Source organism: Bombina bombina, chromosome 3 (genome assembly GCF_027579735.1).
Source record: "Bombina bombina isolate aBomBom1 chromosome 3, aBomBom1.pri, whole genome shotgun sequence".
Taxonomy (NCBI): domain Eukaryota; kingdom Metazoa; phylum Chordata; class Amphibia; order Anura; family Bombinatoridae; genus Bombina; species Bombina bombina.
The window spans coordinates 590,640,997-590,666,002 of NC_069501.1; positions in this window are offsets into that span (position 1 = coordinate 590,640,997).

The window sequence follows — 25,006 nt, forward strand, 5'->3', positions numbered from 1 at the left end:
AACCTAAATTAAACTATATTAACCCCTAAACCTAACAACTTTAGCATAATTAAAATAGACCTAAATTAAAGTTACAGTTATTAACTAACTACCTATTTAAAAATAAATACAAACTTACCTGTGAAATAAAAATAAAACCTAAGCTAGCTACAATATAACTATTTACTAACTACCTAGTTAAAATAAATACAAACTTTACCTGTGAAATAAAAATAAAACCTAAGCTTACACTAATAAAACCTAACATTACTAAAAATAATAAAACCTAAGATTACAAAAATAAACAAAACTAACATTACAAAAAAAATTAAATCTACAATTACAAAAAATAATAAACACTAAAATTAAAAAAAACTTAAAAAAAACTACCATTACAAAAAATAACAAACAACATTATCCAAAATATTTTTTCCCCTATTCTAATACCCCGTTAAAAAAAAAAAAACACCCCAAAATAAAAAAACCCTAATCTATAATAAACTACCAAGGGCCCTTAAAAGGGCCTTTTGTAGGGCATTCAAGTCTTTTCTGGCCCAAAGCCCTAATCTAAAAAAAAAACACCCCAAAAAAACTAACAGTAACCCCAAAATGGGTACTCACAGTTGCTGAAGTCCAGCAAAAGATCTTCATCCCAGTGGTGAAGCATCTTTATCCAGGCAGTTCCATCTTCATCCATCGCGGGACCGGCATCTTCTTCCCTGCAGAGGTGGAGCGGCGATGCGCAGAGGTGGAGGTCCAGGAGGTCCAGCTTTATTAGTGATTTAGTTAGTGTCGGCAATGTGTGGGGGGGTGCGGTTTAGGGGTTAATAGGTTTAGGTAGTGTTGGTGATGTAGAGGGGGGTGTGGTTTAGGGCAGTGGTTGCCAACCGCGGTCCTCAAGGACCCCCAACAGTCCTGGTTTTCATTATAGCTGAACCAGTGCACAGGTGAAATAATCAGCTGATGGATGAGAGCAGGTTGGTTACAGATCAGCTGATTACTTCACCTGTGCACTGGTTTAGCTATAATGAAAACCAGGACTATTGGGGGTCCTTGAGGACCGCGGTTGGCAACCACTGGTTTAGGGGTTAATAGCTTTATTTAGTGTCTGCAATGTGGGTGGCGGTTTTAGATAATTTTGTTTCGACAATCGCCGGCAAATTAGTTATGTTAAATGAAATCGTTTTTTGGATCCTTTCATTTTTTCAGATCCATTCTTTATTCATATGCATTATTCTATTCTAAACTTCAGAATAGAATAATGTATATGAATAAAGAATGGATCTGCAAAAACAAACGGATCCGAAAAACAAATCTGCAAAAACAAACGGATCCGAAAAACAATTAACTTAACTATTTTGTCAAAATATTTTTTTTTTAAAACTTAAATAAACTAATTTGCCGAAACAAAATGATTTATTTAACTAATGAAAATGAAACGAAACATATTTTTTTTTTTTTTTTTAAATTTTCAAAAGAGCTTTATTGATCTTATCATGTTTACAAGTGAGGATATGTAAGTAAGAAGAGAAAAACAAAACAAAGAGAAAATTAACAGTGTGAGGACACAACTCGTCCTCTGAGCAGTATAATGTTACACATTGTGAAATGGATAGTACTCTGTTCAAGGCGATACCAAAAACACAGAAATTAGCCGTAATACATAGTGGTACCTTATAACACGGATGAGGGAGACCCAAAGGTCTCTTGGCCAGGAGAAGAGGGGAAAGGATAGAAGTCTAGAAGTGAGATGGGGAGGGGGGGAGGAGGGAAAGGGAGGAGGGGTATATCGTTGGTCATGAGTGGGCATTTCATAGAAGCCATCTGGGTCGAGGCAGGTCTATCCCCAAATCAAATCCTATGCCCCCCCCATGAGAAGCTAACAGGAAGAGAGAACATTAGGTTTCCAGGTTGTATCGTATGCGTCTTTGCAGTCAGCCCATGTAAGCTCGAAGAGGTCGGAATTACCTAAATTATAAAATATGCTTTTTTCCATGGTATATAAGTAGGCCATATAGGAGCAGACTCTTGTCCAGCTAGGTGGGGACTCTGATTTCCAGTCACAAGCTATCAGATGTTTAATGGACATGAAAAGGTATATGCTTATGTAAGCATGATGCTTGGGGATAGAGTGGATACCTATGTGTAGCAGGGCAACTGCGGGAGAGCTACGTAATGAGACTCCCAATTTGGGAAGGGCTCTAAAACATTTTTTCCATAAGGGGCGAATTTTGGGGCATTCCCACCAGATGTGTAGAGAATCCCCTCTCTGACCACAACCTCTCCAACAATACGGGGATGCGCTAGAAAATATTTTAGCCAACCTAGTGGGCACATAGTACCAATGAGCCACCAACTTGTAATAAGTCTCAAATAAGGTGGTGCAATGTATGGCCTTTTTGGTACGCTCAAGCGCTTGTCCCCAATCATCTTCTGTAAGTGATTTATCAAGCAGGGATTCCCACTTTACAAGGTGGGGAGTTAAATCTGAGTTTAGGTTAGAGTCCAACAGGGTATAGTGTCTGGAGAGGGCTCTATATAGCCTCTTTCCTTGGTTCCAAGTGGACTCCCACGGGGTCAGTGGGCGGGCTAACTGAGGTTTAAAGCCCCAAGACGTCAAGAAACTTTTAATTCTGTGGTGTTCAAATTTCAGGATATGGGGTAAGGCCACATCAGCCCCCAACTGAGAGGCAGATTTGAATCCACTTTCCGGTGGCGGAAGCCAAAGGTCCGAGACCACATTTATTCCGATTTGAGACCATTTCAATGGATGGGCATCCTGTAAGCCTACCAATAGGCCGGGCAATGAGGTTATGGGAGATGGGTGAGGGGCAATTTGGCGGATTTTATCCCAAAATTGCAGGCATTCCCGAATGATGGGATTTATCAGGGTTAATTCTCTGCGACAATGTGTGGGCGTCCAGATCAGGTCACGTAAAGTTAGGTTGTAGGGCAACGAGGCCTGTTCGATGGAGCGCCATTTGCAGGAAGACTGCTTGACTCCCCATTGTGAGACATGGGTGAGCATGGCTCCCTCGTAGTATCTCACTATCGAGGGAGATCCCAGACCTCCTTTTAACCTGGGCAACTGCAGAACTCTCTGAGCCACCCTTGGGGGTTTGCCCTGCCAAATATGTTTAGTGAATTCGCTCTGGAACTGTAAAAGAATTTGCCTGGGGACTCTGATTGGCAGACAGCGGAATAAGTATGTGAGACGAGGTAGGAAAGACATCTTTAAAGCTGCGATCCGTCCCATCCACGAGACTTGCGAGAGGTTCCAACTCTTACTAAGGGAGCGAAGCTCCGATAGCAAGGGGAGATAATTGTCCCTAATAATCCGGGGAAAGTCGTTGGACAGTTTGACGCCTAAATGCGTCACCGATCGAAACATATTTTTTAGCGACTCACATGTCTAACATAAATATGGCAGCATCGTGTAGGTGCAATGAAGAAAACTGTGTGAACTTCTTTTCATCAAATTCACTAACTCTCAAATAAATATAAAAGTAAAATCTAACAGAATATTCACTGTGGGCATGGATTTATTAAAAAAAAAAAAAATTTACTTTATTTCACAACCATTACGATTAGAAAGATAGAATACATAAAAAAACAAAATATATAAAATCCTTACTGACCTGGACTGGACAGGCAGCTCAAACAGAGCTCAAAGGGACATGAAACCCCACATTTATCTTTCATGATTCAGATAGAGCATTCAATTTAAACAACTTTCCAATTTACTTCTATTATCAAATGTTCTTTGTTTTCTTGTCATCCTTTGTTGAAAAGCAAGGATGTAAACTTAGGAGTATGCACATGCCTGCAGCACTATATGGCATTAGTTTTGCAATATACAATAGCAAGAGCACTAGATGGCAGTACTATTTCCTGTTGCTCCAGACAGTGCACGCTACCTACTTAGCTATCTGTTCAACAAAGAATAACACGAGTACAAAGCAAATTTGATAATAGAAGTAAATTGGATTTTTTTCTAAAATTGTATTCTCTATCTGATTCAAAAAAGAAAAATCACGGGGTTCATGTCCATTTAATTGCTAAATTGTGGAGACTCATGAGACTTTTGTTTTTGGAGACGTTTTTCTCACCATAGATGTGTCTTGACTCTCAATCTCGTCTAGATTTCTTCCATTTTATTAGCATATATGTTCAGAATAGCACTTCAATTTGTGAAAGCATGTGCCTTAATTCTGTATTTAATGCTTTACTATATCAAGGCTAGTTTTCGTGTTATACGAGGATGCAAGATCATTTCCAGGTGGTAAGAGTTAGCAAGTAGTTTGAAGCAGGGCCGCCATCAGGGGGTGACAGGGGTGACTCCTGTCAGGGGCCCAATGAGCCAGGGGGGCCCCATGAGGCAAGAACTAAAAAAAAAAAAAAAAAAAAAAAATTTTTTTTTTTTTTTTAATTTTGGCAGCCACCAGTGGGTACTACAGCAGAGTGCTAATTGAGCATGGGAAATGTTATTACAAGGAGTAAAGTATTAGCATTTGAGAGGATTTCTTAGTGTGCACTAAACCACTATGCTCAGTGTGAGACAGACTTGGCACTTTGTACAGTGTGTGCCTGAGTCAGACGGCAGATCACTTTCATTTGAAGAGGAGGTAGGACTTACTTAGCAAATGTTTTTTATTTCTTTGTGCAATTTTGGATTGTAACTTCAGTGTGGTAGTAGTTGTATGGTGGGGCTAGGGGTCCATAAAAACACATTTTTGTAGCAGCAGTGTATTTATGATTATTTGACAATGCTGTAGAAATTCTATATTTAAAACCATGCAGAAATGTTTCCTCCTCAATACACAAATGGTAGATGCCCTTTTGGCAGATATGCATTTTATATATATATATATATATATATATATATATATATTACATTCGAGTTTACTGTCCCTTTATGCAAGGACTTTCCAGATGCAAGGAGGCATTTTATCTAAGATTTTTACATCTGTATAAAATGTTATAAACAGGAAGACTAAGATTGCTTCCTGTTTGAAATGAGACAGGTTAACTTAAAACTGTTCAGTTTACACTACAGCTGACTAATAAGGCCTAGATTTGGAGTTCGGCGGTAAAAGGGCTGTTAACGCTCCGCGGGCTTTTTTCTGGCCGCACCATAAATTTAACTCTGGTATCGAGAGTTAAAACAAATGCTGCGTTAGGCTCCAAAAAAGGAGCGTAGAGCATTTTTACCGCAAAAGCAACTCTCGATACCAGAGTTGCTTACGGACGCGGCCGGCCTCAAAAACGTGCTCGTGCACGATTCTCCCATAGGAAACAATGGGACTGTTTGAGCTGAAAAAAAACCTAACACCTGCAAAAAAGCAGCGTTCAGCTCCTAACGCAGCCCCATTGTTTCCTATGGGGGAACACTTCCTACGTCTGCACCTAACACCCTAACATGTACCCCGAGTCTAAACACCCCTAACCTTACACTTATTAACCCCTAATCTGCCGCCCCCGCTATCGCTGACCCCTGCATATTTTTTTTAACCCCTAATCTGCCGCTCCGTAAAACGCCGCCACCTACGTTATCCCTATGTACCCCTAATCTGCTGCCCTAACATCGCCGACCCCTATGTTATATTTATTAACCCCTAATCTGCCCCCCACAACGTCGCCGACACCTACCTACACTTATTAACCCCTAATCTGCCGAGCGGACCTGAGCGCTACTATAATAAAGTTATTAACCCCTAATCCGCCTCACTAACCCTATCATAAATAGTATTAACCCCTAATCTGCCCTCCCTAACATCGCCGACACCTAACTTCAATTATTAACCCCTAATCTGACGACCGGAGCTCATCGCTACTATAATAAATGGATTAACCCATAAAAGCTAAGTCTAACCCTAACACTAACACCCCCCTAAGTTAAATATAATTTTTATCTAACGAAATAAATTAACTCTTATTAAATAACTTATTCCTATTTAAAGCTAAATACTTACCTGTAAAATAAATCCTAATATAGCTACAATATAAATTATAATTATATTATAGCTATTTTAGGATTAATATTTATTTTACAGGCAACTTTGTAATTATTTTAACCAGGTACAATAGCTATTAAATAGTTAATAACTATTTAATAGTTACCTAGTTAAAATAATAACAAATTTACCTGTAAAATAAATCCTAACCTAAGTTATAATTAAACCTAACACTACCCTATCAATAAAATAATTAAATAAACTACCTACAATTACCTACAATTAACCTAACACTACACTATCAATAAATAAATTAAACACAATTGCTACAAATAAATACAATTAAATAAACTAGCTAAAGTACAAAAAATAAAAAAGAACTAAGTTACAGAAAATAAAAAAATATTTACAAACATAAGAAAAATATTACAACAATTTTAAACTAATTACACCTACTCTAAGCCCCCTAATAAAATAACAAAGCCCCCCAAAATAAAAAATTCCCTACCCTATTCTAAATTAAAAAAGTTACAAGCTCTTTTACCTTACCAGCCCTGAACAGGGCCCTTTGCGGGGCATGCCCCAAGAATTTCAGCTCTTTTGCCTGTAAAAGAATAAATACAATACCCCCCCCCCAACATTACAACCCACCACCCACATACCCCTAATCTAACCCAAACCCCCCTTAAATAAACCTAACACTAAGCCCCTGAAGATCTTCCTACCTTGTCTTCACCATCCAGGTATCACCGATCCGTCCTGGCTCCAAGATCTTCATCCAACCCAAGCGGGGGTTGGCGATCCATAATCCGGTGCTCCAAAGTCTTCCTCCTATCCGGCAAGAAGAGGACATCCAGACCGGCAAACATCTTCTCCAAGCGGCATCTTCGATCTTCTTCCATCCGGTGCGGAGCGGGTCCATCTTGAAGCAGGCGACGCGGATCCATCCTCTTCTTCCGATGTCTCCCGACTAATGACGGTTCCTTTAAGGGACGTCATCCAAGATGGCGTCCCTCGAATTCCGATTGGCTGATAGGATTCTATCAGCCAATCGGAATTAAGGTAGGAATTTTCTGATTGGCTGATGGAATCAGCCAATCAGAATCAAGTTCAATCCGATTGGCCGATCCCATCAGCCAATCAGATTGAGCTCGCATTCTATTGGCTGATCGGAACAGCCAATAGAATGCGAGCTCAATCGGATTGGCTGATTGGATCAGCCAATCGGATTGAACTTGATTCTGATTGGCTGATTCCATCAGCCAATCAGAAAATTCCTACCTTAATTCCGATTGGCTGATAGAATCCTATCAGCCAATCGGAATTCGAGGGACGCCATCTTGGATGACGTCCCTTAAAGGAACCGTCATTAGTCGGGAGACATCGGAAGAAGAGGATGGATCCGCATCGCCTGCTTCAAGATGGACCCGCTCCGCACCGGATGGAAGAAGATCGAAGATGCCGCTTGGAGAAGATGTTTGCCGGTCCGGATGTCCTCTTCTTGCCGGATAGGAGGAAGACTTTGGAGCACCGGATTATGGATCGCCAACCCCCGCTTGGGTTGGATGAAGATCTTGGAGCCAGGACGGATCGGTGATACCTGGATGGTGAAGACAAGGTAGGAAGATCTTCAGGGGCTTAGTGTTAGGTTTATTTAAGGGGGGTTTGGGTTAGATTAGGGGTATGTGGGTGGTGGGTTGTAATGTTGGGGGGGGGGGTATTGTATTTATTCTTTTACAGGCAAAAGAGCTGAAATTCTTGGGGCATGCCCCGCAAAGGGCCCTGTTCAGGGCTGGTAAGGTAAAAGAGCTTGTAACTTTTTTAATTTAGAATAGGGTAGGGAATTTTTTATTTTGGGGGGCTTTGTTATTTTATTAGGGGGCTTAGAGTAGGTGTAATTAGTTTAAAATTGTTGTAATATTTTTCTTATGTTTGTAAATATTTTTTTATTTTCTGTAACTTAGTTCTTTTTTATTTTTTGTACTTTAGCTAGTTTATTTAATTGTATTTATTTGTAGCAATTGTGTTTAATTTATTTATTGATAGTGTAGTGTTAGGTTAATTGTAGGTAATTGTAGGTAGTTTATTTAATTATTTTATTGATAGGGTAGTGTTAGGTTTAATTATAACTTAGGTTAGGATTTATTTTACAGGTAAATTTGTTATTATTTTAACTAGGTAACTATTAAATAGTTATTAACTATTTAATAGCTATTGTACCTGGTTAAAATAATTACAAAGTTGCCTGTAAAATAAATATTAATCCTAAAATAGCTATAATATAATTATAATTTATATTATAGCTATATTAGGATTTATTTTACAGGTAAGTATTTAGCTTTAAATAGGAATAAGTTATTTAATAAGAGTTAATTTATTTCGTTAGATAAAAATTATATTTAACTTAGGGGGGTGTTAGTGTTAGGGTTAGACTTAGCTTTAGGGGTTAATCCATTTATTAGAATAGCGGTGAGCTCCGATCGGAAGTTTAGGGGTTAATAATTGAAGTTAGGTGTCGGCGATGTTAGGGAGGGCAGATTAGGGGTTAATACTATTTATGATAGGGTTAGTGAGGCGGATTAGGGGTTAATAACTTTATTATAGTAGCGCTCAGGTCCGCTCGGCAGATTAGGGGTTAATAAGTGTAGGCAGGTGTCGGCGACGTTGAGGGGGGCAGATTAGGGGTTAATAAATATAATATAGGGGTCGGCGGTGTTAGGGGCAGCAGATTAGGGGTACATAGGGATAACGTAGGTGGCGGCGATTTGCGGTCGGAAGATTAGGGGTTAATTATTGTAAGTAGCTGGCGGCGACGTTGTGGGGGCAGGTTAGGGGTGAATAAATATAATACAGGGGTCGGCGGGGTTAGGGGCAGCAGATTAGGGGTACATAAGTATAACGTAGGTGGCGGTCGGCAGATTAGGGGTTAAAAATTTTAATCGAGTGGCGGCGGTGTGGGGGGAGCTCGGTTTAGGGGTACATAGGTAGTTTATGGGTGTTAGTGTACTTTAGGGTACAGTAGTTAAGAGCTTTATAAACCGGCGTTAGCCAGAAAGCTCTTAACTCCTGCTATTTTCAGGCGGCTGGAATCTTGTCGTTAGAGCTCTAACGCTCATTGCAGAAACGACTCTAAATACCGGCGTTAGAAAGATCCCATTGAAAAGATAGGCTACGCAAATGGCGTAGGGGGATCTGCGGTATGGAAAAGTCGCGGCTGAAAAGTGAGCGTTAGACCCTTTAATCACTGACTCCAAATACCAGCGGGCGCCCAAAACCAGCGTTAGGAGCCTCTAACGCTGGTTTTGACGGCTACCGCCGAACTCTAAATCTAGGCCTTAGTTTTGAAACACATACCAACAAGCCTAAATCCTGCATTTAACCAGATCTAATGGTATGAGTACCACAGCTTATGGTCCCACCAAGACCATATAGAGTACAGTATTTTCAAAATCCATAAGTACAGCTGACAGATGGGAAAATTTGTACACTTTATTTGAGTGGTGCTCTTGGTTGGGGAAAATGGGAAAAAAACAAACAAACATATGTCAACCTTTTAAAGGTACTTTTCTTCATCTAGCCATCTACCCAGCTCATTAATTTACAATTTTGAATTCACAGAATTATTTTTGTTTGCACATTTACAAATATGATTCTTTAAAAAGTGATCTCTTAATTTCTGCATTTTTTTTATCATGCATGTCACACACTGTTGATTTAGGGGATGCAAGGTGCATAAATGTTTCCTCTTGTGAGTGTTTCTGTGGGTGTATGTGTTTATGTCTTTGTGCTTTGGTTTGTGTCTCTATGTGTATGTATTTTTATCTGTGGGTCTCTCTGTGAGGGTGGGTGTGTATATCTTTGTGCATTTTCTGTGGATGTCTGTGAGGGTGTGTGCATATGTCTTTGAGCTTTTTCTATGGGTGTTTCTGTGAGGGTGTTTGTGTGTATGTATGTATGTATGTCTGTGTTTTCTGTGGGTGTCTCTGTGAGGGTGTGTGTATGTCTTTGTGTGTTTTCTGTGGATGTCTCAGTGAGGGTGTGTATATGTATGTCTTTCTGTGTTTTTCATGTGGTTGTCTGTGTGTGTGTGTGTGTGTGTGTCTTTGTGTGTTTTCTGTGGGTGTCTCTGTGTGTGTATGTGTGTATATGTCTTTGTGTGTTTTCTGAGGCTGTCTCTGTCTGTGTTTCCTTGGGTGTATGTGCAAGTTTGAGTTTGTGTGTGTGTGTCCATTGTCTGTTCCTTTTTAGGACATTTTCACCTTACTGCTAATTATTCACATCTTTCTACAGACTTTGAGACTAACAAGACCTTTCTGGAAGTACCCACTCCACCATTTAACCTTTAAATGATTGTTTAGGCAGTTCAGGACCCTTCCTTTCAGTCACTGCATGCTGTTGTCATAATTTAGTTGGCATCTTCCTTTACAAAAAGATAATCAGAACTCCATATTTTGTTTTCTAAATCTCCTTTATTTTTTACAAAACTGTAGTTTACCTCATTACTTGTCAGGTTAATGTAAACAAGTGCTAAGTGTCTGTTTGGGTTTCTGTGTATGAGTGTGTTTCTTTGCGTGTCTGCTAGAGTGTCTATATGTGAATCCTTATGTGTGAGTGTGTTTGTGTGTTTCAGTGTATGAGTGTGTCTGTGTGTGTGTGTGTGTGTGTATGTACTACCTTTACAACATTTCAAAGTTTAAATAGACAATTAAGAATAAAGTGCATATACATTTTAGTCACTTGGTCAAAAATTGCACATGTCAAAGGAGGGGGGGGGGGGCCCCTGATCAGTGGTTGAGTCAGGGGCCCCAAAATTTCTAGTGGCGGCCCTGGTTTGAAGTCTACCAATTATAAGGTTGACAAGTGTTAGTTATGACTCATTGTTTAGTATTCTAATGAGACAGTTTATTCAATTTGGGTAAAAAAAAAAAAATACTCTGCAACATTTTTAAAACACTTTGGGCTAGATTACAAGTGGAGCGCTATATATAGCTTTCATGAAAGCGAAATTAGCGCTCCACTTTGTAATACAAGCACACAATAATGTGCGCTGGTATTACAAGTTAGCCGAAATGTGAACACAACCTCACGTACGCTTTGGAAGAAAACATTGCACTCACAAGAGTACGCTTCCATGGGCTCTTATGGGAGCCTTGTTCTGATGCCATCACAGACAGCATCAGAATGTCAGCACAAGCGAAGGGGGTAAGTCGTGCAGCGATGGCAGCAATCAAATATATATGTATATGCTGATATACATATATCTTTATGTGTTAAAATGTGTATGTACACATATTAACCCATAAATATATATATATATATATATATATATATACAGTATATATATATATATATATATATATATATATATATATATATATATATATATATTTACTGGGAACACACAGTTCCCATTGACCACAATCTAAAGGCACCCCACTCCTGCCAACTTTAACCCCAAAATACTTCCTAGTGCAATATTTTTATTAAAAAATAAAGATGCTGCTTTATTTTTTTTTAAATAAACGATACTAGACAGTATTTTGGGGGCATTTGGGGCAGATTTATAACATTAACCAGAGATCCGATCTCTAGTTAATTTTATAAGTGCTAATTGCCACCCCGAGCCTGCAGTAGCAAATTTGCCCATTTGCGGGTGCCCAATAATTTAACGCTCCACTTGTAATCTAGCCCTTTGACTTTTGTCACCAACCAGCAAGAGCAGTCTTGCCCCTTTGTATACAGTTATGGCATTCACTATTGTAAGCTCTAAGTAACTGTTCATGGTTTGTGATATAATCACCTGTGAAGAATGTTCCATTTTGTAAACCATTAGGTTACCTACTCTATAATACAGCACGGCCTTGTGTTACAGTGATTGTCTTACCATAGTAACTAATGGGTTATGTAACAAGGAGAGAACAACTACAAAACACAGATCCATTCACTCTTTGCTGTAAATGCTGTGATACATCTCTGACATGCTAAGTTGAGAGATTGTCAATGATTTCAAGGAGTGATACTGTAAAAAAAGCCAACGTAATAAAGACTCCGAGTTGGAAAATAAGCACTCTGCTGTAGCTGTTATCTATCATGTATGTCAAGCCTGTCTTCACTTCAATAGGATCTTTTTTTTTCTTCTTCAGAAAGAAAGAAAACAAGTAATCCCACTCTGGAGTTAACCCCTTTGGTTCTTGAAAATGCTTTTGTTAAAGAAGGCAATAGATTTGTTTTCCTTGGTAGTCATTTCCTTATCGTGGGAGATAAAAGTCAGAGAAGATATGGAGCTGTATACAAACTTGACATGGGTGTCATGCTAGTGCCTATTGTGGCATGAATGAGAGGATCTCTTGACCTCCTTGTTTCTGCATCTGTTCATTTTAACTCCATTTGCACAAAATATAAGTGAGAATACCCTTATTGCTAACCAAGGCATATGCACCTTCAGGGTGTGATTCTTGTAGTCCTTAATGTCCATCTCTGTGGTAGACTTTTGAAGGTGCAGCAGATTATCACGCAGGACCATATCTTTTAATATCTGTCTTTCAAATGGATCAGCCAAGTATAAGGAAGCAAAGAATGAGCCCCACGTACTAACAGTAGCATAGCTGCATGTTTACCTTCTGCTCACTAGAATACTATTAGGTAAGGGAGATGTATAAGGATAAGGAGTAAGAAACTATATCCGGATAGGAGAAAGAATAATGGAAGAACATGGAAACCCATAATGGGGAATCAGCACATGAAACATAAAGCAACATGGTAGATAAAAAGGAGGCATAATAAACAAGTAGGAGGTGAGTTGCTACACATGCAGGTGAGAACAAAGAAAGGAAATAGTGAGGAGAAATTAAGAAATGTTTCCGCTCGAGCCTTCAGGAGTTAAGAAGCCGCGGTCTTAAGACTGCTGCTCCTTAACTCGTCCGCTGCCTCTGAGGCGGCAGACAGCAATCGGGTTGATTGACACCCCCTGCTATTGGCCGATTGGTGAACTGCTTGTACAACGTTGTCAGCATTTATCGATGTCTGGCGGATATGATCGCAACAGCAGATCATGTCTGCCAGACACATGATAAATCGGCCCCAGAGTGTGTAAGGAGAGAGTATTAGGAGAGAGTGTGTGTGTGTCTGTGTGTATGTGAGTGTGTGTGTGAGTATGTGTATGTGTGTGTATATGTATGTGTCTGTGTGTATGTGTGTGTGTGTGAGTGAGTATATGTGTGTGTGCGTGTGTGAGTCTGTGTGCATGTGTGTGTGAGTGTGTGTATGTGTGTGTATCTGTGTGTGTGTGTGTGTGTATGTGTATGTGTATGTGTGTTTACTGTGTGTGCATGTGTGTATGTGTGTGTGTTTATATGTGTTTATGTGTGTGTATGTGTATATATGTGTGTGAGTGTGTGTGTATGTGTTTATGTGTGTGTTTGTGTTTATGTGTGTATGTGTGTGTGTATTTGTTTATGTGTGTGTGTGCATGTGTGTATGTGTGTGTGTGTATGTGTATGTGTGTTTACTGTGTGTGCATGTGTATGTGTGTGTGTTTATATGTGTGTATGTGTTTATGTGTGTGTATGTGTACAGTATATATGTGTGTGAGTGTGTTTGTATGTGTAAATGTGTGTGTGCATGTGTGTATGTGTTTATGTGTGTATGTGTTTATGTGTGTGTATGTATGTGTATGTGTGTGTGCATGTGTGTATGTGTGTGTGTTAGACATAGCACATACTAAATAACATTTGCAACTACCATTATGCTTGTATAAAGTTGGTCATTGAGTATATTACAGAAGGAAGGAGGGGTGTGGCCAGAACAGAATTAGTTATCAAGACATTTTCTTGCTTGCATTTAATATTCTAATTTGTTTAATACTTAATATTGTATGTATCTGGAATAAAATGTTTTCTGTACCTAATTAATAAGAAATAATGAAACAAATAAATAGCATAACAGATAGATAGAATAAAGTAGTAACCATGCTATTGTAGTTGTACACAGCAGTTTAATGTCCCCAGAACAATTGTGAGTACAATTTCTCTTTCTATTTTTAAAAAGAATGAAGTGTCTCATAGACAGATAAATAGATAGACAGAAAAATAGATAGAGTGACAGATAGATAGATAGATAGATAGATAGATGATAGATTGATAAATAGAGGATTGATAGAAAGAAAAATAGAGTGACAGAAAAAATAGATAGATGATAGATAGAGAGATAGATAGATAGATAGATAGATAGATAGATAGATAGATATAGATAGATAGACAGGTAGATAGATAGATATTTTTCCATCCTGTAGAAAAAATAGATAGATAGACAGACAGACAGAAAAATAGAGTGACCGAAAAATAGACAGATAGAAATATAGATATATAGAAAGATTATAGATAGATAGATAGATAGATAGACAGACAGAAAAATATAGAGTGACAGAAATATAGATAGACAGATAGATAGATAGAGAGAGAGAGAGAGAGAGAGAGAGAGAGAGAGGTAGATATATAGATATTTTTTCATCCTGTATCAAATTTACATTCAGTTGAATCTCAGCATATCAAAAGAAAATTTTACTCTTTCAATAGATTCATAGCATCCAAGTTCAGATTGGTTTCTTACATCACTGAAAATGTTTTTGCCAGTTGTTTGCTGTGAGAATGAGCAGTGTGCGATTTGATTCCGTTTGATAAGGTGCCAGCCTGCTGAGTTTAATATATGTGCTCCAGCTTTACTTCTGTGCAACACTGCAGAAAAGCAACAGTGTGATTGGCTTGTGATCTAAGTGCAGACCCAGGATGGGAGCAATACACTACGTTATATGAAAGACGATACCTTGTAGAATTGTCTTTGCACATAGGTGGTGAAGTCCAATCTTGCTACTGACATAAAGCAACCCTGAATATAAACTAGAGTTTAGCGATACACACAAGAGATATCTGGATAGGACTGAAAGGACTGTTTTCATCATTTTCTAATTATTATACTCATTTATAGGTAAATGAAAATGACAGCTACATATAGCCTACAAAAATATATTTGCTACAAATGGACTGAATTGGACTCCATTTCAGTCCATTAGAGGTTTCTGAGAGTTTTCTCATATGCAGTTGCTTTTTGCCTCCTTTTCTGTAGAATTTCAGTTTATTAGAAGCAACACAATTTAGAGGGACATGAAACCCAACAAATACAAAGTAGTTCTGTATAGGGGTAGCCAAAAGTGGTTCTGTAAAGGGATTAACCTTAATTAGTTCTGTATAGAAGTAGACAAAAGAAGGTTAGCCACCTATCAGCCAGTGCTACCCAGGTGCTGAACCAAAAATGGGCTGGCTTCTATGCTTACATTCCAGCTTTTCAAATAAAGATACCAAGTTAATGAAGAAAAATAGATAATATGAGTAAATTAGAAAGTTGCTTTAAATTACATGCACTATCTGAATCATGAAAGAAAAAATGTGGGTTTCACATCCCTTTAACATTATTGATGTAAATTGCAGTTAAAATTAAGTTGTGGTAAAATATGAATTAATGTGGATTGGGGAATATAATATATTTTATATATGTGGACAGTAATTAAACTTTTACATACCATATATCTAAAGATAGCTCATATTTTCAGACCCAAACAACTAGTAAATTATTCTAACCCAGTTACTGTGTTATAAACAATGTGAATATGAGAGTAACTACATTCCCAAGAATCTCTTAACATATACATTATATATTCGTAGCATAGATGAGTTAGATGATCCACAAATAAATGTAATTTACTTAGCTCTTGCATATATAACTTCAGTATTTATACGCAAAGTGCACACAGTATTTATCATAATCACTGGCCATTTCAGGATGCTGAAAAGTATACCAAATGCCCACATAGATAAACTCATATAAATGTATCAGAATAAATAACTTTAAATTAAGCTAGTCTGCTCCAAAATTGTTATTGTTTAAAAAGATAGATAATCCCTTTATTACCCATTCCCCAGTTTTGCACACCCAACACAGTTATAGTAATACACTTTTTACCTCTGTGATTACCTTGTATCTAAGCCTCTGCAGACTGCCCCCTTATCAAATTTACTATCTATTGAGTTGCATTTCAGCCGATTAGTGTTGTGTCCTGCACAACTCTACGGGAGTGAGCACAATGTTATCTATATGGCACATATGAATTAGCAGTCTGTTGTGAAAAGCTAATACAAAAGCATGTGATAAGAGGCTGTCTGTAGTGGCTTAGAAACAGGCAGAAACTTAGAGGTTTAAATGATATAACGTATATTAATATAACAATGTTGGTTGTACAAAGCTGGGGAATGCGTAGTAAAGGCGTTATCAATCTTTTAAACAATAACAATTTTGGAGTAGACTATCCCTTTAACAGTGATGATGTGAGTTTATTTGGCATACTGCAAAGTAAATATATTGACACATTCTCTGACATTTACAACTATCCCCAACATCATTTCTTAGGCTTCTATGTCTGTGTGATGCAATTAAGATGCAATGCAATTTTTTTTTTTTTGCTGCTAAATTATTGTTGAACAAATAATAATTGTCAAACTCAAATTAAAGGAATATAAAAGTATAAAAATAAAATGTTCTAATATGTTAGATCATTCCATTATTGCACTGTTGTTTGTAGATATAACTAGGTTTAACCCCCTGCAAAAGGGTTAAATGCATAGTTGAAGTCAGCTCCAGAGCATAATGCACTAATGGGAGCATAGCTGAACACATCTGGTCAGCCAATCACAAGAGACAAATATATGTAGCTAAAAATTACCAGCTAGCTTCCAGTAGGATAGGATATGTACATATTCTTTTTCAACAAAGGATACCAGGACAAAGTACGTTTGAAAATAGAAGTGATTTTAAAACGTTCGCAATAATGTTTATAGCAACGTTATACATAGTTACAAGCACAGTGCTTCCAGAGAATGCTACAGACATTCTATGGCAGCAGAGTTGGCAAAAATGTATAACTGCTATAAGTTTTGTTGCAAACACTGCTGCCAGATGGATAATGCATAATCCTGAGCTCAGCTAGCTTTGCTCTTAAACACAGGATAATAATAATAATAATAATAATAATAATAATACAATTCCTTAATGACTAAAGAGGTAGGTCTTGAGTCTTTGTGTAAAAATGTCCTAAGAGGTGGCCTCTATCACTGTGCAGGGGAGAGTGTTCCGTATAAATGGCTAAAAGATGACAAAACACATTTTTGGTGAATTCTTGGCACATTTAACTTCCGGCATGTACTGCTGGGATATAGGGCACAAGTCATTCTTTTAAATTTACAGTGTCCCTGATCATGCAGCGCTTTATAGGATAGCAGGCCTATCTTGAATAGAGTGTGCCATATTATTAGCAGTGAGTGCAGGGAGTGGAGGAAACAAAGAGACCTAGGCAAAATTAATAATAGAAGTAAATTGAAGTAAATGAAGCCTTGTGGCTCCATGGTAGGACACAGCAGCTGATTGGCAATCTTGTGTGACTGCTGCTCCTGATTGGCTGATTGGCAGCTTCAGTCTATACCAGGTACTATTTTCATGCTGTCCGAGTGATAAATTGATGGTCAAGTGGCTCTTCATAGAAAAGGAGATTTTCCACTTTCACTTAAGTGGTCTTATGTGTGCAAGGATTTTTTTGTGGCTGGGATAGAGGCACATTTTAAGAGCCCACTTTAAATTTGGTGTGCAGCAGATTATAAAATGCAATTTGTTTCATTCTCTAATTGGTAGCTAGAGGGTCATGTGACTCCTCAGTTGAAAGAGAAAAAACTCCCTTCTAAGTTAAATCTAATGAGTGTATGAACTATATTTAGATGAGATAAAGTCCTTTTCATACTGTTCCATTGATAAACCAAGGGTCAAGAGGACCCCTCTGTTAAAATGTAAATTTTTCTCTTTTAAGTAAGTGATCTTATAAGTGTAAGGTTTTATGAGACACAATTTCAAAGACCTCTCTTACCGTCTAACCACAGGATCAGACTCTAGGGGCTCGATGTACTAAGCCATCAATTAATCCGACATTGTAGACGGTGATAAACTCGCCGTTACTCGCCTGGTGTCCACTGTCACTATGTACTAATAATCCCCCATAAATAGACACGTCTAGCCCGCCGCGAGCAGTGGCGGAGTATTGATAAATTTGACGTCTTGCTCGCTGTGACTAAGTTAATGTACTTAAATGTCAGTAGAATTGTATGGCTAATTATTAACATGTGACATGCAAGGTGTCAGAAACGTCATTGTAGTCGCGGGAAAGGAATTTGGCTACTATAAAAGTTCAAGTTTTCTAAACAACTTTATTATTGTTCCAAATTTTTTGAACAGTGATTACAGAGCGTCATTTTTGTAATATTTATTTACAAATTGGATACGAGAGTTAGAGAAGCTATAGACAGTAGTGTGATGTCACAAAGACAATGTATTACCCAAAATTTATTGTCTGGAATTACTTTGATCATAAACTTGATTTATAATTAAGATTTTAAACCATTGATAATTGAAGAGCAACAACTTTTATGCATTTATATGTTTATCAACAGTGATTTTTAATAACCTTAATTATAAAAAAAAAAATATTTTTTTATTTTAATTGTAATACCATTTTTTTTACTTATATCGTTTTTTTTATAAGAAACATGATCATTATTTGTCTTTAACATGTTATTTTTACATCATATTATATATATTTTTTTTTAAAAAAGAGTAGAAGACAATTTAATAAAGCTAATTTTTTTTATTTATCAACTTAAGACAGGAAATTTAATCAGCAAAATATTGTTCTGAAACCATGTCCCTTGTTGCCATACCACGCCTATTAGGTTGTTCTATACATATTTCTTCTGCAAAATCGTCAGCATCTACAGTATTTTCTTATTCTAGTGGGCAGCCTCTTTTAATTGCTATATTGTGCAGTATGCAGCAAACCAATATAATTCTTGCGACTTTCTCAGGTGCATACTGCATAGCGCTGCCAGAACGATCAAGACATCGAAATCACATTTTCAAAAGACCGAAAGTCTTCTCAATTATACCCCTGGTAGATCGATGAACTTCATTGAAAGGTACTTGATTTCTGGTCTGTGGGTTGCTATAGGGAGTCAACAGCCATTCTGTACATGAGTACCCTCCATCTCCTAATAGGACATAAAAGAAATATAAATATTAATATAAAAATAATTATAAAGATTGACAACTAATACAATACAAATTAAAAATATACAACACCGACCGGCGGAGCTAGAGGTTGAAGCGGCAGGACGTGTTTTGCTAGAGCTCCTCATTTTATTTCAGATTTCATGGACTAATTCATCACTTTGCTGAAAGTTGATGTATTGCAATAGTACTAAAATCATATCTGAGGATGCTCTTCTCACTCTGTTTTGCCTATGTTCTTCAACGCTAATTAATCGACACTGAGAGGTTTCTTGTGCAGTGTGGCCTAAGGAAGTAACGTGGAAACTGAAGCCTAGTAAAATTTGTACTGATTTTATTTCTGCCTATCTGCTTCAACATGGGCACTATTGAACTAACACTTTATGCCCTTCTGACAAAGTTTGAAGCGACAATACTGCAGCAGATCGCTCATGTGTCTCGGACATCACAGTCAGAGGAGGGTTATTACTTGAAGGCCGGGCAGTCGGACCCAGTGGAGCCAGCACCCGGAGCGTATCAAGAGCGTAATGTTCAGACTATCAAGTCTGTATGGGCAGATCTTACCTCGCAGAGCGCATTACAAGACAGCGCAGCCACTTCACTTAACCAGCTGAGTCTGACAGAGAGGGATTCCGACCATCCGACTATGCCTCAGCAAATGATAGATATATGTACGGGTGCAGAGAGGAGACCTGTGACCGAGAGAAGCCCAGTTTCGATAGCGCTGGCTGGAGGTGAGCTAGCTGATGGTAACAGATCACCGTGGATTGCTACCACAGCATATTTGGCAGGAGACCCACACTGTTCCCTTGAGAGCCAGATCCCGGACTTTACATTGACTCTAGACACCATACAGTATGCCCCTGACTTTGGGAATGATGCGCCTTCGGTGCTAGGAAAAAAACGACACAGGAGGCCAGTTCATATTTGCGGGGCCTTTGCAAGGTACTTTCTACCTAGATTTTGATCAAGATCGCCATGGGCCGCATGTTGCGCTGGATCCCTGGGACAGAGAGGAAGCAGTAATGGATTGCTTGTGGCCACTTGTATGTATGACTAAAATTGGTATGGGATAATATGGCGCCTCTATTATTTTATATCTTACCAGTGAATTGCCCCTACCGCTGGACTGCACTGGAACCTCATATTATAAGAATTAATTCTTCAAATGACGAGTCATTACTCTGAGAACTAGAGAACATTGATCCATTCCATGGGTCTAACGGATACTCATGTATTGCTTATTATATCTAACATAAGTTGAAAGTTGCCTGTCATTTTGCAATGCCTAAATATGTTTCAAGGCTCTTTTTGTAAAAGTACTAAGGTTCAGTTAAATGTGTTTATATTGATTTTCATATGTAACTAATTTTTTCTAACTATACAAACCCACTAGAGATATAGCGATGGATAATTATCACTTAAATCATGGGGCCTTTTACAGGTTGTCATATACAGTTTCCTCATAGAAGGTATAGCTTAGTATTATATGTAGCCTGAATGTAATGCAGCCAACTGTATGCTAAATGTTGAGCTTTTATAGTCTTGCTGCACCCTTATATTTTGGTATGTTTGACCTTATGTTATTGCATCATTTGAAAACATACATTCGCCAATATCTAGTTGCAATTTTTGCTTTTCGGTCCGTGAACATACTATTATGTGCTTTCTCTATATTACATTTTATAATACTGTACAAAGGGTGCTTAGAATCTTGCTGGATTGCACGTATAGCGTTTTCATGAAGGATAGATACTGTTGGCTATATACTATAATATGTCTGATATATTGGCCTTCTAGATAATCTATGACAAGCGCTTGTTTAGTACACGTGCCAACACTTGGCACAGAACTAGGTTCTGATACGCTTTAATTTTTAACGCTCTCACTTTTTTCTATAGCTATAAATGGTGTTTGATAATAGTTTTTTAAATAGATGATTGTATGTGGGTATGATATGTTTGACTGTAGACCTGTCATGTAAATATACTCTGATATAGTCTCATATAGATAATATCTCTTATGTCACTAATTTTTATATGTGAAACAAGTGGGGCTAGGTTAGTGGCATCATATTTATTTTTAACCCCATTGCTGGGCTGCCTGCGGCCGGGGCAGCCTAGTAAATATCACATATGAGTACTTCACTATAGCTGTCCCATGTATACAGTTCAAATTTGATCCCTTAGACCACTTACATTAACTCACACAGCAGAATTATGGAGCCAAATATACCTCTCACTGAGTAACAGTGCTATATTTCTGCCAGAGTTGCAGCCACAGTTTCAATTGTAAATTAAATTTCTGATATGAGAATAAATATATACAATTTGCCTTGAGATCATAATTTCCTGAATAGTTGCTCCGCCCTCCTCCCCCCTCAAATCTGTTTACTGGTTAAACAGCGGAGCACAGACTCCTTCGAACTCTCCCTAGATACCTATTTTATATTTACATTAACATTGCGGCCATTAAGAATCCCTTTCCTATTTAACTACTACTTCCTATGTTAAGATACTTCTGGTCGTATAGATCCATATTGGTCCATATTTGTCCTAATGGGAATAGATAGTAGAAAATATAAATAAACACGAGCTTTCACTTTTATAATTTAATTCAAGGGACAGACTACCAGAGCAAACAAAGTCACTGATACGAGATTATTACTTGAGCATTTTGGCTATGGTGGGCTTATAAGCCAGAGATATGTTAAACTCGAGCATTCCTGGTATTTCATGCTGAGCTAAACTATTACACAGTCGTTATACAGATTATGGTTTAATAAGCATTTCTTATTGTTTATGTTGGCCTCATATTTTGTTGTAACATGCTTCCTGAAACAAGTGAATTTTCAATGTATGATATGTGTTTTGAAAACCTCAATAAAAATATTCAAAAAAAAAAAAAAAAAATATACAACACCTTACTCTTTAATTACAGTCAACAAATTTGGCACAATTTATGTACATGGAAATTAAAATAGACAAATTAGACGCCAGTTATGCTTACCTAGAAGCCATCCTTCAGGCATATCTCCGTCCTCGAACTTCCGGTATAAGCCAGTCTGCCTTAAGATGTAAGAATCATGACATGAGCCTGGGTAGTTTGAACAGACACTGATTATCCTCATGTTGGGGTCACAGACCATCTGAACATTCAAGGAATGGAAATGCTTTCTATTCCTATAGATCTCCTCACGAGCTTGAAGTGGTCTTACAGCAACATGGGTACAGTCTATGGCCCCTAGGACTTTGGGCATCCCAGCCATCCTATAGAAATTTGACTTTATAGATTGCCATTCTTCAGGGGTAGATGGCAAACAAACATATCGAGGAAAAATAACCATCATAGCCCCTATGACTTTTGATAAGTGGCGTGAAAAAGCAGATTGACTCATTCCAATAATGACGCTAGAAACTGCCTGAAAGGAGCCTGTTGCCATACAATGCAATGCAGCTAATAGTTTCAATAGTCCAGGAATAGCTTGTGAACGAGCCATCATCTGCTCCAAATAATCTTCAATCTCTCGATACAGGTGTAATATGGATTCACGATCAAGCCGGAATCTTTGTATGATCTCTCGGTCAGAAAGGCTGTGCAAACCAATCTGTGGAAGGAATTAACGGGGGACACGAACTCTCCTTCTTCTAACCAATCGATTAGCGACATTTCCAGTATTCTGTCTTCTAGACCGGATTTGCATCACACAGAGAAGAAACAAATACAGAAGTGTTTCCATAGCTGCTGAAATCAACAATGTAAGTACAACGCTGATATTACTGCCTTTTATATATGTCTAGACTGGCGTCTACATTGACTTTCCTATTGTTTTGTACCTTGCCCGTCACCTAAAAGGTGGGGAGGCAAAAATAACGAGGTGGGAGCGGAAATTGTAGCGAGCGGACAAATAGATTTTTTAGTACATTAGTTTATGGCGAGTTGTTGGTCAAATGTGTCTAATTACAGTGAAAAATGGAGAGGTAGCGAAATTTGGCGGATAAGTATGCTCCTCAGTGTATACAAATTGTCACTATTTTTTTTTTTTTTATAATGTATGCTGTAGAAAATTACACAAAACAATTTTTTTGGCATCTTGAATAACATTATAATGACACTTATGGATATGTATTTAAAGGGACAGTCTACACTTGAATTTTTAATGTTTAAAAATATAGATAATCCCCTTATTACCCATTCCCTAGTTTTGCATAACCAACACAATTATATTAAAATATGTTTTACCTCTGTGATTATCTTGTATCTATGCCTCTACAGACTGCCCCCTTATCTCAGTGGTTTTGACAAACATGCAGTTTAGCCAATCAGTGCAGACTCCTAAATCACTTCACGAGAGTGAGCACAATGTTATCTATATGACACACATGAACTAGTTCTGTCTAACTGTGAAAAACTTTCAAAATGCTCTTCGCTTTTCCCCCCACAACGCAAATAACTAATTTTATCACTAAGCCCCCTAACCTAACACCCCCTAAATTAACCCCAATTAAATAAACTAAAAAAATACTAAGTTAAAATTAAATTAAAAAAATTACTAAGATTAAATAAAAATAAATAAATCTAAAATTACAAAAAAGAAAAAAGTCTAAAGTTACAGAAGAAAATAAACCAGATTATAAAAAAAAGGAATTAAACCTAATCTAATACCTCTATGAAAATATAAAAGCTCCCCAAAATAATAAAACCTCCTAATCCAGACAAAACTACCAATAGCCCTTAAAAGGGCCTTTAGTAGGGCATTTCCCTAAGTTAATCATCTCTTTTACATAAAAAAAATACTAAGTCCACCCTAACAGTAACACCCCCACCCACCAAACCCCCCAAAATAAAAAAAACTAACACTAAAAAAACCTAAGGTACCCATTGCCCCTAAAATGGCATTTGTATGGCATTGCCCTTAAAAGGGCAATCAGCTCTTTTGCAGCCTATGAAATCCGGCAGAGAATCTTCTTCCAGGCGGCGACATCTTCTTCCAGTAGCTCTCATTCTATTGGCTGATTTAAAAATTTCAGCCAATAGGAATGCAAGGTACCCCAAATATAAAACAGGTACCTTGCATTCAATCAGTCTGCGCGGCGACGATCGTACAAAGAGGATGCTTCACGCTGGATGGCTCCGAGGTCACCTGCGCTCTACACCACATTCACCCTGGATGAAAATAGAAGAGATTCAAGCGATGGAAAAAGATGCCGCCGCCTGGAAGAAGAACTTCACCGCCGGAAAGAAGACTTTCTCCTCTGGACTTTAGGAACAGTGTAGCTATTTGGGGGTTAGACTTAGGCTTTTTTTATTTTTTGGGGTGTCTTTATTTTTTAGACTAGGGATTTTTTTTATTTTCATGGGCTGCAAAAGAGCTGTTTGCCCTATTAAGGGCAATGCCCATGCAAATGCCCCTTTAGGGGCAATGGGTAGCTCAGGCTTTTTTAGTGTTAGTTTTTTTTTTTATTTTGGGGGGTTTGGTGTGTGGGGTTTTTTTTTTTTACTGTAAGGGGGACTTAGTATTTTTGTATGTTAAAGAGTTGATTAACTTAGGGCATGGCCCTACAAAAGGCCCTTTTAAGGGCTATTGGTAGTTTAGTTTAGATTAGGGGTGTTTTTATTTGGGGGGGGGGCTTTTTTATTTTCGTAGGGTTGGCAAATTAGGGGTTAATAGATTTTAATTTAGTTATTGCGGTGGGGGGATGACGGTTGACAGGTAGATAATGAGCATGCGTTAGGTGTTAGTTAGAACTTCCAGGGAGTTACGGTACTTATATATTCAGTGCAAGGCTTGCTGCGCCTGCCTATGTGTGGCGAGGTGAAAATGGAATGAAATGTCTTCATTTTTGCCGTGTAAGTCCTTGCGCTAATATGTTAGTTTATAGAAGTAAAATTAGCAGGCGACAGTTGAAATATACATC